This window comes from Canis aureus, chromosome 31 (genome assembly GCF_053574225.1).
Source record: "Canis aureus isolate CA01 chromosome 31, VMU_Caureus_v.1.0, whole genome shotgun sequence".
Classification (NCBI taxonomy): Eukaryota; Metazoa; Chordata; class Mammalia; order Carnivora; family Canidae; genus Canis; species Canis aureus.
The window spans coordinates 37,354,968-37,367,161 of NC_135641.1; positions in this window are offsets into that span (position 1 = coordinate 37,354,968).

Consider the following 12,194-nt stretch of genomic DNA (forward strand, 5'->3'; position numbering starts at 1 on the left):
TGTGGTTGAAACAGGAGGAATGAATTAAAAGTTCAAGAGTGTACAAAATCATAGTGAGGAATGATAAGAAAAGGCTGAGAGCAAAAGAATTAGAGAAGTAGGCAGAAGAGAAACAGGGAAGAGACTGAGAAGAGGCAGGCAGAGAGAGGAGGAAAAGCAAGGAGAGAATAGATCATGGAAACAGTGGGGAGAGAGTCTCAGGGATCTTAGAGACTTCCAGTAGGAAGTATGGCTTATTTTCTGACCTCAATTATTTATTTTTAAATTCCAAAATTTCCCATCATGTTAATCAATTCCTCTTCTTTTAATATTCACCAAAAAACCCCTCTTACCCCGCCCCCCCCCAAAAAAAAAACATCAAAAAAAGCTATCTGGTGTGAAAAAATTGCAGGCTATCCACAGCTATCTTAATGAAATGAAATATCCACAATATTATCAACAGAAAAGAAATCCTTTTATCTTAAGGAATGATCAGTATATTAACTTAGGAAAATCACAAACTTATAAAAATCAAATCTATTTCAAGACATCAGTCAACACACAAGTGACATGTAACTCCACAAAAGGACTTTGTTTAATTAGAACCACAATCTTCAGCAGATTCTGAAATTCAATCTTTATATTTGAGGGGCAACATTAAACACTTTAGCATAACATTCTTCTACCAGCTTAAGTTTCTTCCTTCTTACTACCCTTTGCGAGTAGAGCTGCCATATATAGAATAAATAACTAGCATAGCGATCAAATGAACTAACACTATATCAAAGTATTTTTAATGTGATACAATTACTTTAACATAGAACTAAATATATTAGCTTTGTGTTGTGATCTTTACATCATGTCCTTCTTTGTAAGACACAAGATACAAGATCAATGAGGTTATCCACTTGGCTTTGCTTGAAAATCTCCCAGTGCATTGCCATTCATCTTCTAGTCATCTAAATGCAATTTGTTATCCAGTTTTGTGATTCTCCTTTATATTTTATGGAGTTTATAAGATTCCAAAATTGCTTTCAGAATCATCCATCCTAGACACATTTTCCCTGTTATCCAAAAGTAAAGCATTCCTATGAAAACTTTCATAATCTGGAACAGTATAAAAAGTATGAGAACATGTTTTTTTTTGTTCTTAAAAGTGAAAATCTTTGGATTTCTTTCAGTTAGCAAAAACAGGTGCTAATGTAGGAGTTTTTATAAAAGTAAAGCAGTATAACATGAACTTTTGGAAAGCGGGGGATACCTGTATAGGGACAAGCTTTACCCCTTTCATCTCTATGCAAGGAAAACTATCACATAAATCAGGCCCACATAATGAGTTCTTTAAGAACAGGGAAGATGGAGAGGATGGATCCAAAGGATTTTATTTTTTCTGAAAATCATTTCTGAAAAATAACTTTTCCCTCCATGAAAGGATTTGTTGCTTCTGGTAACATCTGCCATCTAGTGGCTGACTTAAGCTATTTTGCAATGAACTAGAAAACTTATTTCTACAGAAATAATATTGAAAGGGCAAAGTTTTGTCATCATATCCAGTCTACTTTTCTATGATACTAACAAAGTAGGAGACATAGATATTTATTAAAAAACTATTTTTTAGTGTCAAATTTGATCTAATAATAGCTCACTCCCTTTTAGTGTAGGCATCTTCGAAGTAAAGGCGAAAAGTAATAACAGGAAAAAATGTATGAAAATCTTCAACAGAAGATATGAAAAGTACATAATTTATATTTCTAAAGTTATTTCAGTTCTAGGGTGAGTCCATTTTATCAGTGAGCAAATACTAATTTATTTTTGAAATATAATTAGAATAAATAAAACCAATATCCTTAAATGCAAACATCACAGGTAAAAGAATGAGTATATAGGCATCTCTGCTTATTGTTCTATTATTAAACCATCATATCCTAAACTTCACCATCTGAACTGAGAGAATTCGCTTTAATTAGTCTCCATGCCGAAAGCAATGATCAATTTTCTGTCCTCATCTTGCTCAGTTCTCAGCAGCATTAGACACAGTTGACAGACTCCTCCCTCCTTCTAGACGTACTTTCTTCATTTGGCTTCCAGGACATCATATTCTCCTGACAGTCAGCTACATAATTTGTCCAAAGCAAGATGAAATTGTGGGTTCCCTTGTTCAAAAACTAAATGTCCATAAGGTGCTAAATTATAAAGCTTTTTCCTTTCCTTCACTGTCTACCTCTGAGCTTGTCATGGAGTTTTTTATTTGCTTTCAATGTTGTTCATGAGTAAAGAAAAATTTTAAAATTAGAATCATCAGCATGAATTTTACTGTTCATCTTCATATCCTGCAATGCCAGATTTAAATGAAAATATAAGGGTGTTTTAAGTCATATTCATTACACACGAGCTCATGCATGTGTATATATATTTCATTCTTCCCAGAACAGTGGAAATGTTGCACAAAACTAACATAACTGTTTTTATTTTGCTTCTTGATCCTCACATAGTCTATCAATATTCTCTACCTATGGCTTAGAGATAGGTGGGGAAGGAGTAAAAGGAAAAGCATCTATGGGTAGCTCTATCTCTCCCTTTCCTTCTGTGTCGTTTTCAGTGTAAGCGGCTGGCTAATACAGGGGAAAGAACATAAGTGAAAAAGGATATGATAGGGTTCCTTGATTATTCATGATTCTTAAATCACTGTTGCCTTCCTTCAGCTCTAAAAGCACATTCTGGTGTGAAAGAAACCATGGCATCTTGAGTCTTTTGGCACCAACAGCAGCAGCAGCTCTGTTGTCGGTATCATATGCTTACTTGTACTTGAGTCTTACTGAACACCCAAGCATTGTGGGTCCATAGGACTTCTGTGCTCGTGCGGCATCATCAATATGAATGGGCTGTTAAGGAATGGTGGACATACATATCTCACTATCTTCTCCCTCAGCTTGCATGCTCTATTGTCCCATCAGACTTCACTTTATGGAACATAAGTTCAAAGATAAAATTATGGTGGCTGCTGAGCAGCCAAGTATGGCCCTTCTGGGTGCAAGGCCCTGTGTTATTTCCTATAATGGCCTCATAACCTAACTCCTTTCTTCCATCTGTTTCTTTATGTTTCTTTCTCCACTCAGCAGTTGGAGCGAAAATCATTTTACTAATTTTCACTGTCTAAATCTCTGGGATGGCTTCCCAGCACATTTTGAATAAAATCCAAACTCATTAAATTTTCTGAGATGCCTATCCTCCTGACCTATTGTCCTATGACACGCAGCCTGGTACTCTGCATTCCAAATATCCTGCCCTTTTTTGTCAAAAACTTCCCAAGCTCAGTCTTAGTCTCCATGGTTGGTGTTTCTCCTGCCTGGATTACCTCTCCCCCTACTCAACCTCTAAATTGCTCACTTTTTCAGATCTTTCCATTCTTTATTCAAATGTTGTGTTCTCAGAGAGGACTTCCCTGGCTCTTCTACCTAAAATAGCATCGTTTATGTGCTCCCCGAGCTTGCATACTCTGTACCAATACTCTGCTTTATGTTTCTCAGAGCCCCTGTCTGTAATTGTACTCCTCACCCATTTGTTCACTTGTCTGTCTCACCATTAGAATATAAACTCGACAAGCACAGGAGCCCCAACCATTAACTGCTGTATCTACAAGGCTTGAGACAGTGCCTGGCACATAAAAGATGCTGAATATCTGTGGAATGAATCAAGGGATGCTCTTTATCTTCATATCTGTGGAAACTAGCCTAGTACCATATTTTGTGCGATATAATCGCTGAATAGATATTGTGGAAGGGAGAATGAAAGGAAGGAGGTTGGAAGGAAGAATCACCACTTCTCAGTTTATTAGTTTATTAGTTCTACATAAAAAATATTTATTTGGTTCTATGTGATCAGCATCTAAAATGGTATCTTAAAGTGAGACAAATTCTGGGGTGCCTGGATGGCTCAGTTGGGGAAGCATCTAACTCTTCATTTCAGCTCAGGTCACGATCTGCAGGTTGTGAGATGGAGCCTCAAAGTGAGCTCCACACTCGGGGGCAGTCTGCTGGAGATTCTCTCTCTCTCCTGCCTCTGCCCCTCCCCCTGCGCATGTGCACATGCTCTCTCTCAAAATAAATAGATAGATAAATTTTAAAAATCATTGAAAAAATAAAGTTAGATAAATTCTGCCAACATAATGATATTTTGATTTTAAAATACATACCTGGGAACTTGCCAAAAATGGCAGAGGACTAAGAGATCTTAGTTTCATCTGATCCTAGGAGTTCAGCTCAATGGCTATTAAATCATTGTGAACACCTTTGAACTCAATCGAAGCTTCTAGAAAAGAATAGCTGCAACTCTACAAGTAGAAAAGCATAGGTTTTCTATTCTGCAAGGTAGGAGGTAAGATGTGAATCCAAGGCAGTATATGGGAAGATAGACCATGGGTGGAAGGAGCATGTCAGCCAGCTGCCAGAGAGAGATAAGCAGCCCAGCACAAAGTCCGAAGTTGTAGAGGTCTGCTCTGGAGAGACTACCTGGCCTGAAAGGTGCTCAGGTGGCAAAGCGAGGGTCAGAATCCTAGGTGGGATAGTGTGTCTCAGAATCCCCGGGGTCACAGAAAGAATGGGGGTGCCTGCCTACAACACAGTTCCAAGGCACCCGACTCATGATTTTCTCATGATTCCTTAGTCTTTCAGTTTTCTTTTTTTTCTTTTTCCTTTTCAATCAATTTCTACTTTATCAACCCTTTTACAAAATTTTTCATTTTCATTTTTATAGTTCTATCCTTTCATTGTATTTAATCTTATTTTTGTATGTTTTTCTTTCTTTACAATTTGGGGATGTAGTTTCTTCTAAAAAATAGACCAAAATACATCCAGAATTTCATGTATTGCTCTGTTATCTTCATTTGTCTGAGTATATTCTCTCTTTTTTAGTCTTTTAAAATTTTTATCTTTACGGTTATATTCTATCTTTTTATGTTTAATTTTATTTTTGTGTGTATGTGTGTATATATATATATATCTATATTTTTTTTTACCTTCTTTACAATTTTGGGATATCGTTTCTTCCAACAAAAAGACCAAAATACACCCAGGCCATGGTTTATTGTTCTGTTCTGCTCACCTGTCTAGTCTGTTTATATTCTTTCTTTTTTGTTTTTTGTCTTTTAATTTTCATTTTTATAGTTACATTCTATCCTTTTGCTGTATTTCATTTTATTTTTGTACACAAATAAGTTTTTCTTTCTTTACCATTTTAGGATCTAGTCTTCTAACAAATAGACCAAAATAAACACAGGATTCAGTGTATTGCTCTGTTCTGTTCACCTGTCTGATTATATTCTTTTTTTTTATTTAAAATTTTTATTTTATTTTATTTTATATTTGGTTTTGAGTCTCTTCTGATCTGATTAGTGTATATTTCTCTGGGGTTACTGTTGCCATTTTAGTATTGTTTTCCCATTCATCTGTTCTCCTCTGGACAGAATGACAAGATGGAAAAACTGACCTCAAAAAAGAACAAGAGGCAGTACTGACAGCCATAGACTTAATCAGTAAGGATATAAGTAAGATGCAGGAACTAGAGTTCAGAATAACGATTATAAAGATACTAGCTGGGCTCAAAAAAAAAGCATAGAAGACACCAGAGAATCACTTTATGGTGAAATAAAAGAAATAAAATCTAATCAAGTCAAAATAAAAAAAGCTATTAATGAGTTGCAATAAAAAATGGAGGATCTAACTGCTAGGATAAAAGAGGCAGAAGAGAGAATCAGTAATATAGAGGACAAAATGACGGAGAATAAAGAAGCTGAGAAAAAGAGAGATAAGCAACTACTGGATCACTATGGAAGAATTCAAGAAATAAAGTGATACCATAAAGTGATACAATATTAGAATAACTGGGGTCTCAGAAGAAGAGGAAAGGGTGGGGGCAGAAGGTATACTGGAGCAAATTATAGTGGAGAACTTCCCTACTCTGGGGAAGGAAACAGGCATCCAAGTGCAGGAGGCACAGAGAACCCCCCTCAAAATCAATAAAAATCGGTCAGCATCTCAATATATATTAGTGAAGCTTGCAAATCTTAGAGACAAAGAAAATCCTGAAGGCAACTCGGGACAAGAGGTCCGTAAATTACAAAGGTCGAAACATTAGACAGGCAACAGACCTATCCACAAAGATCTGGCAAGCCAGAAAGGACTGGCATGAATATATTCAGGGTTCTAAGTGAGAAAAACATGAGGCCAAGAATACTTTATCCAACTTGGATGCCATTCAAAATGGAAGGAGAGATAAAAAGTTTCCACGACAAAGAGAAACTAAAAGAATCTGTGATCATTAAACCAGGCTTGCAAGAAATATTAAAGCGGATCCCTTTAAGGGAGAACCCAAAAGTAACACAGACCAGAAAGGAGCAGAGACAAAATACAGAAACAGTGACTTTACAGGTAATACAATGGCACCAAATTCATATCTTCAAATAGTTACTCGGAATGTAAATGGACTAAATGCCCCAATCAAAAGACACAGGGTAACAATTGGATTGAAAAGCAAGATGCATTGATATACTGTCTGCAAGAGATTAATTTTAGACCCTAAGACACCTCCAGGTTGAAAGGAAAGGAGTGGAAAATCATTTATCATGCTAATGGACATCAAAAGAAAGCTGGGTGGCAATCCTTATACCAGACAAATTAGATTTTGAACCAAAGACTATAATAAGAGATTAGGAAGGACACTATATCATAATTAAATGTTCTATCCAACAAGAAGACTTAACAACTGTAAATATTTATGCACTAACATGGGAGCAGCCAATTATATAAGCCAACTGATAACAAAATTAAAGAAACACATTGATAATAATACAACATTAGCAGGGGACTTTAACACCACACTCACTACAATGGACAGATAATCTAAGCAGAAGATCAACAAAGACTTTAAGTTGGACCAGATGGACTTCACAGACATGTGAACATGAAACATTCTCCAGAATAGATCACATACTGGGTCACAAATCAGGTCTCAACTGGTACCAAAAACTGGGATCATTCCCTGCATGTTTTCAGGCCACCATACTTTGAAACATGAACTCAATCACAAGAGGAAATTTGGAAAGACCTCAAATATATGAGGTAAAAAGCAACCTACTAAAGAATGAATGGGTCAACCAGAAAATTAAAGAAGAATTTAAACAATTCATGGTAACAAATGAAACACAACTGTTCAAAACCATTGAGATGTATCAAAAGTGGTCCTACAAGGGAAGTATATAGCAATACAAGCCTTTCACAAGAAACAAGAAAGGTCTCAAATACACAATTGAACCTTACATTTTAAGGAGCTGGAGAAAGAACAGCAAATAAACTCAGCAGGAGAAGAGAATTAATAACGATTAGGGCAGAAATCAATACAATAGAAACTAAAAGAATAATAAATCAGATAAACAAAACTAGGAGCTGGTTCTTTGAAAGAATTAATAAGATAAATAAACCCCTGGCCAGATTTATCAAAAAGAAAAGAGAAAGGACCCAAATATATAAAATCACAAATTAAAGAGGAGAGATCACAACCAACACCAAAGAAACACAGACGATTATAACAACAAATTATGAGCAACTATATGCTAAAAAATTAGGCAATCTGGAAGAAATAGATGCATTCCTAGAAACATATAAACTACTAAAACTGAAAAATGAATAAATAGAAAACCTGAACAGACTCATAACCAGCAAGGAAATTGAAGTAGTCATCAAAAATCTTCCATTGAACAAGAGGCCAGGGCCAGATGGCTTCCCAGAGGAATTTACCAAAACTTTAAAGAAGAAATAATATCTATTCTTTGGAAGCTGTTTCAAAAAATAGAAATGGAGGGAGAACCTCCAAGCTTGTTCCATGAGGCCAGCATTACCTTGATCCCAAAACTAGACAAAGACCCCACCAAAAAGGAGAATTACAGACCAATATCCCTGATGAATGTGGATGCCAAAATTCTCACCAAGATACTAGCAAGTAGGACCCAACAGTACATTAAAAGGATTATTCACCATGACCAAGTGGGATTTATTCCCAGGCTGCAAAATTGGTTCAACATCCACAAATCAATCAATGTGATACACTACATTGATAAAAAAAAAGGACAAGAACCATATGATCCTCTTGATAGAGGCAGAAAAGCATCTAGTATAGCATCCTTTCTGTACTAGAGGAAACATACCTCAATACCATTAAAGCCATATACAAAAAGCCTACAGCAAATATCATTCTCAATGAGGAATAATTGAGAGCTTTTCCCAAAAGGTCAGGAATGTGACAGGGTTGTCTACTATCACCACTGTTACTCAACATTGTACTAGAAGTCCTAGCCTCAGCATTCAGACAATAAAAAGAAATAAAAGGCATCCAAATTGGCAAAGAAGTCAAACTCTCACTCTTCACAGGTCACATGAATAATACTCTATGTGGAAAACCCTAAAGACTCCACCCCAAAATTGTTAGAACTCATACAGCAATTTGGCAACATGGCAGGATATAAAATTGATGCACAAAAATCAGTTGCATTTTTATACACTAGCAATGAGTCAGGGAAAGAGAAATTAAGGCATCAATCCCATGTACAATTGCACCAAAAACCATGAGATACCTAGTAAAAAACCTAATCAAGGAAGCGAAGGATTTGTACTCAGAAAACTATATATAGAACACTCATGAAAGAAATTGAGGAACACCCAAAGAAACAGAAAAATGTACTATGCTCATAGATTGGAGGAACAAATACTGTTAAAATGTCTATGCTCTCTAGAGCAATCTATACATTGAATGTACTCTCTATCAAAGTACCATCAACTTTTTTCACAGAGCTGGAACAAATAATCTTAAAATTTGTTTGGAACCAGAAAAGACCCAGAATAGCCAAAGGAATGTTGAAAAAGAAAACCAAAGCTGGTGGCATCACAATCCTGGACTTCAAGCTGTATTACAAAGCAGTAATCATCAAAACATTATGGTACTGGTACAAAGATAGACACATAGATCAATGGAACAGAATAGAGAACCCAGAAAGGGAACCTCAACTCTATGGTTAACTAATCTTCAACAAAGTGGAAATGAATATCCAATGAGGCAAAACAAACAAACAAACAAACAAACAAACAAAAAAAAACAAAAAAAAAAAACAAAGATAGTCTCTTCAACAAATGGTGTGGGGAAAATTGGACAACTACACACAGGAGAAAGAAACTGGACCATTTTCTTACACCATACACCAAATAAACTCAAAATGGATAAAAGACCTAAATATGAGACAGGAATCCATCAAACCCCTAGAGGAGAGGCGTAGAGGGATGAGGTATATGGGTGATGGACATTAAGGAGGGCACATGATATAATAAGCACTGGGTATTAAATAAGACTGATGAATCACTGAACTCTTATCTCTGAAACTAATAATACACTATATGTTAATTAACTGAATTTAAATAAAATAAAAAATACAATAAAAAATAAAATACATATCTTCTTATTTATCTAATATGCCTAAAAACTGTTTTTATTGGGCCATAAATGAGAGTAAGGCTTAAATTGCAAGAATTTTTTATCTTTTTGTTCTTTTGCTTTCAACTCTGATTTACCCTAGTAGAAAGGTACATAAGCAAAATATTTAATTCTCTTTAACTGTAATAATCTTATAGGCAAAAGTCATAATTCAGTTATGCTTTGTTGACAATGACGATTGCCAATGAACAGCTAAATGACATTTCATTACATTTGTTGATAAATATGTCATTGTACTTTCATCTGTCATGCATAAAAAGTGATAAAATATAATTGTTATAACTTTTGGAAAACAGGGACTTAGATCTCTCTAAATGCAACAAAGGCAATGTTATATCTCAGTAAGACTAGCCCTGTTCTAATAGACGCTCAGGAAATATATATGCTCAGTAAATTTTCATGTCTTTTATATTTGTAATTCAGAATACCCACACTTAATGATGTAGCTGTTTTATTATGAATAAATTCAGAGAGCTGAAATGTAGATATAAGAACTCAAGGTAGTAAGTTGGTGGATACAGCTAAATGAATATAGTTATAGTAATATTCGTTTTACTTGTTTGCTCATCTTATAGCAATGTCTTTCTGAACCACCAGCCTATATTGAATTATATACTTCAGCAATGGTCATTTCTTTTTGGGTTAGGTTCAAAAAACACTTGTTAAGTAGTTGACATCTGTCACAAGAATTGCTAAGACTTGGGGATATAATCATATAATATATATTATATTATATCATATAATATATATTATATTATATAATAATATAATCATGAACAAGATGTATTTTCTGCTTTCTGAGGCTCCCAGCCTACTGGGAAAACTAATCACTAATCACTACATTCTTATTTCAAAAAAATTACAATACAGGAATATAACAAAGATGGACATAAAATATTAAGGAAGCAGTGTGGACTAAATTATCTTGAAAGGCATAAAGGTCAAATTAGGCAAAGCATTAAAGTCTGGGGAGTCTGGGGGAAAGGGGAAACAGAAAAAGACAAGACACACATACCTTGAAAATATTCAAAATGTTCAAAATAGGCAAGCATGGTAGTTAGGTATGTCACTGGGGGGTGGAGAAGGAATAAGGGTAGCAGTAAGGGATGAGGCTTTAGAGGTAGGCATTAGCCAAGTCACAGAGATCCTTGGGTAGGTACCATGCTAAAAGATCTTAGACATAACCCTATGAGCAATGGAGAGTCACAAAAGGATTTCAGGCAAGGGAATAATATAGGATATAGATGTCATATAGAGCTGTGCTTCTCATATGTCAAAGTTCATAAAAATTAGTTGGGAATCTTCTTAACTTTGAATTCAGATTCAGTATGTCTGGTGAGGGCTTGCATTTCCAAGTTCCCAGGTGATATGCAAGCTACTTACTGGTCTGTGGATCACACTTTGAGTAGCAATATTTTAGGAAACTTTTCTTTCAGAGTATCCAGCAAGGACAAACATCATGTCAAGAATACCAAATGGACCACTATAGCAGTTTATATGAGAGATGATGAGGGCCTAGGCCAAAGTAATGGCAGTCACTAAAGATATTTGGAGAGCAAGTTGAAGGAATTTCTTTTCTAACATTTTTAGTGGAAAAAAAAAATGAAACATACAAAAAGTTTAAGGGTTTGTTTTTTTTTTTACAGTGAACTCCCATCTCACCATCCCCTAATTCTACAATAACATTTTCTTATACTTGCTTTATCACATACCTATCCCTCTATTTATCCCTTCATTCATCCATCTGCCCCCTTTTTTTTATTCACTTCAATGTGAGTTGCAAATATCAGTATACTTCTCTGCAACAACAAAAACATAAGAGTGGTTGAAAATGGGGTTAAAGGAGTGTGGGTTGTTTCTCGAGTTTACGCTTGATAAGGAAGAATATAGAAATAAGAATATATGGGGTGGACTGGGAGATGCGATGTTGGGTTTGACCCAATGACACTGAATTCTAGATAGCAATTTAATAGGAGTTATGCATGCATAGCTTTAGTTATATTTCACAGTTAGAGATACAGACTGGGAATCATCTGGTAGTTATAATAAAAGGAGTAGATGAGAAAACTCAGGCAGAGACTATGGAAAGAGAAGAGGATAAAGGACAGTATCCTGAGAAAAATGACACATAAGACATGTACCGGGGTACAAAGATAAAACACCTAAGAATGGGAAGAAATGAGGGAGGCATAAGAGCATCAGCAGATTGAAGGGTGTCAGGAAACATTTCCTTGTAAATTTCTTCACTGCTTGGCAATTTGTGGTTTTAAGAATGCTAATGCTTTATATTTATGATATACTATATATCAATTACATTTATACTTTTATGTTTATTTATTTTTAAAAAATATTTTATTTATTCATGAGACACAGAGAGAGAGAGGCAGAGATACCGGCAGAGGGAGAAGCAGGCCTCACACAGGGACCCCGAGGCAGGACTCCATCCCAAGGCCCCAGGATCACACCCTGGGCGGAAGGCAGGCTCTAAACTGCTGAGCCATCCAGGGATAAGTGCTGATGTTACACTTTGAGTAGTGATTCCCAACTTCCACCCTCGGCTTTATCCACCTACCAGTGGGAGTAAAGAGCTATTCAAAGGAGATTATATGGACTCACTCTCCCAGTTTTCACTGACTGAGATGTAAACAAATATTCCTTCTCTGGCCCTGAGGGTAGAGTGA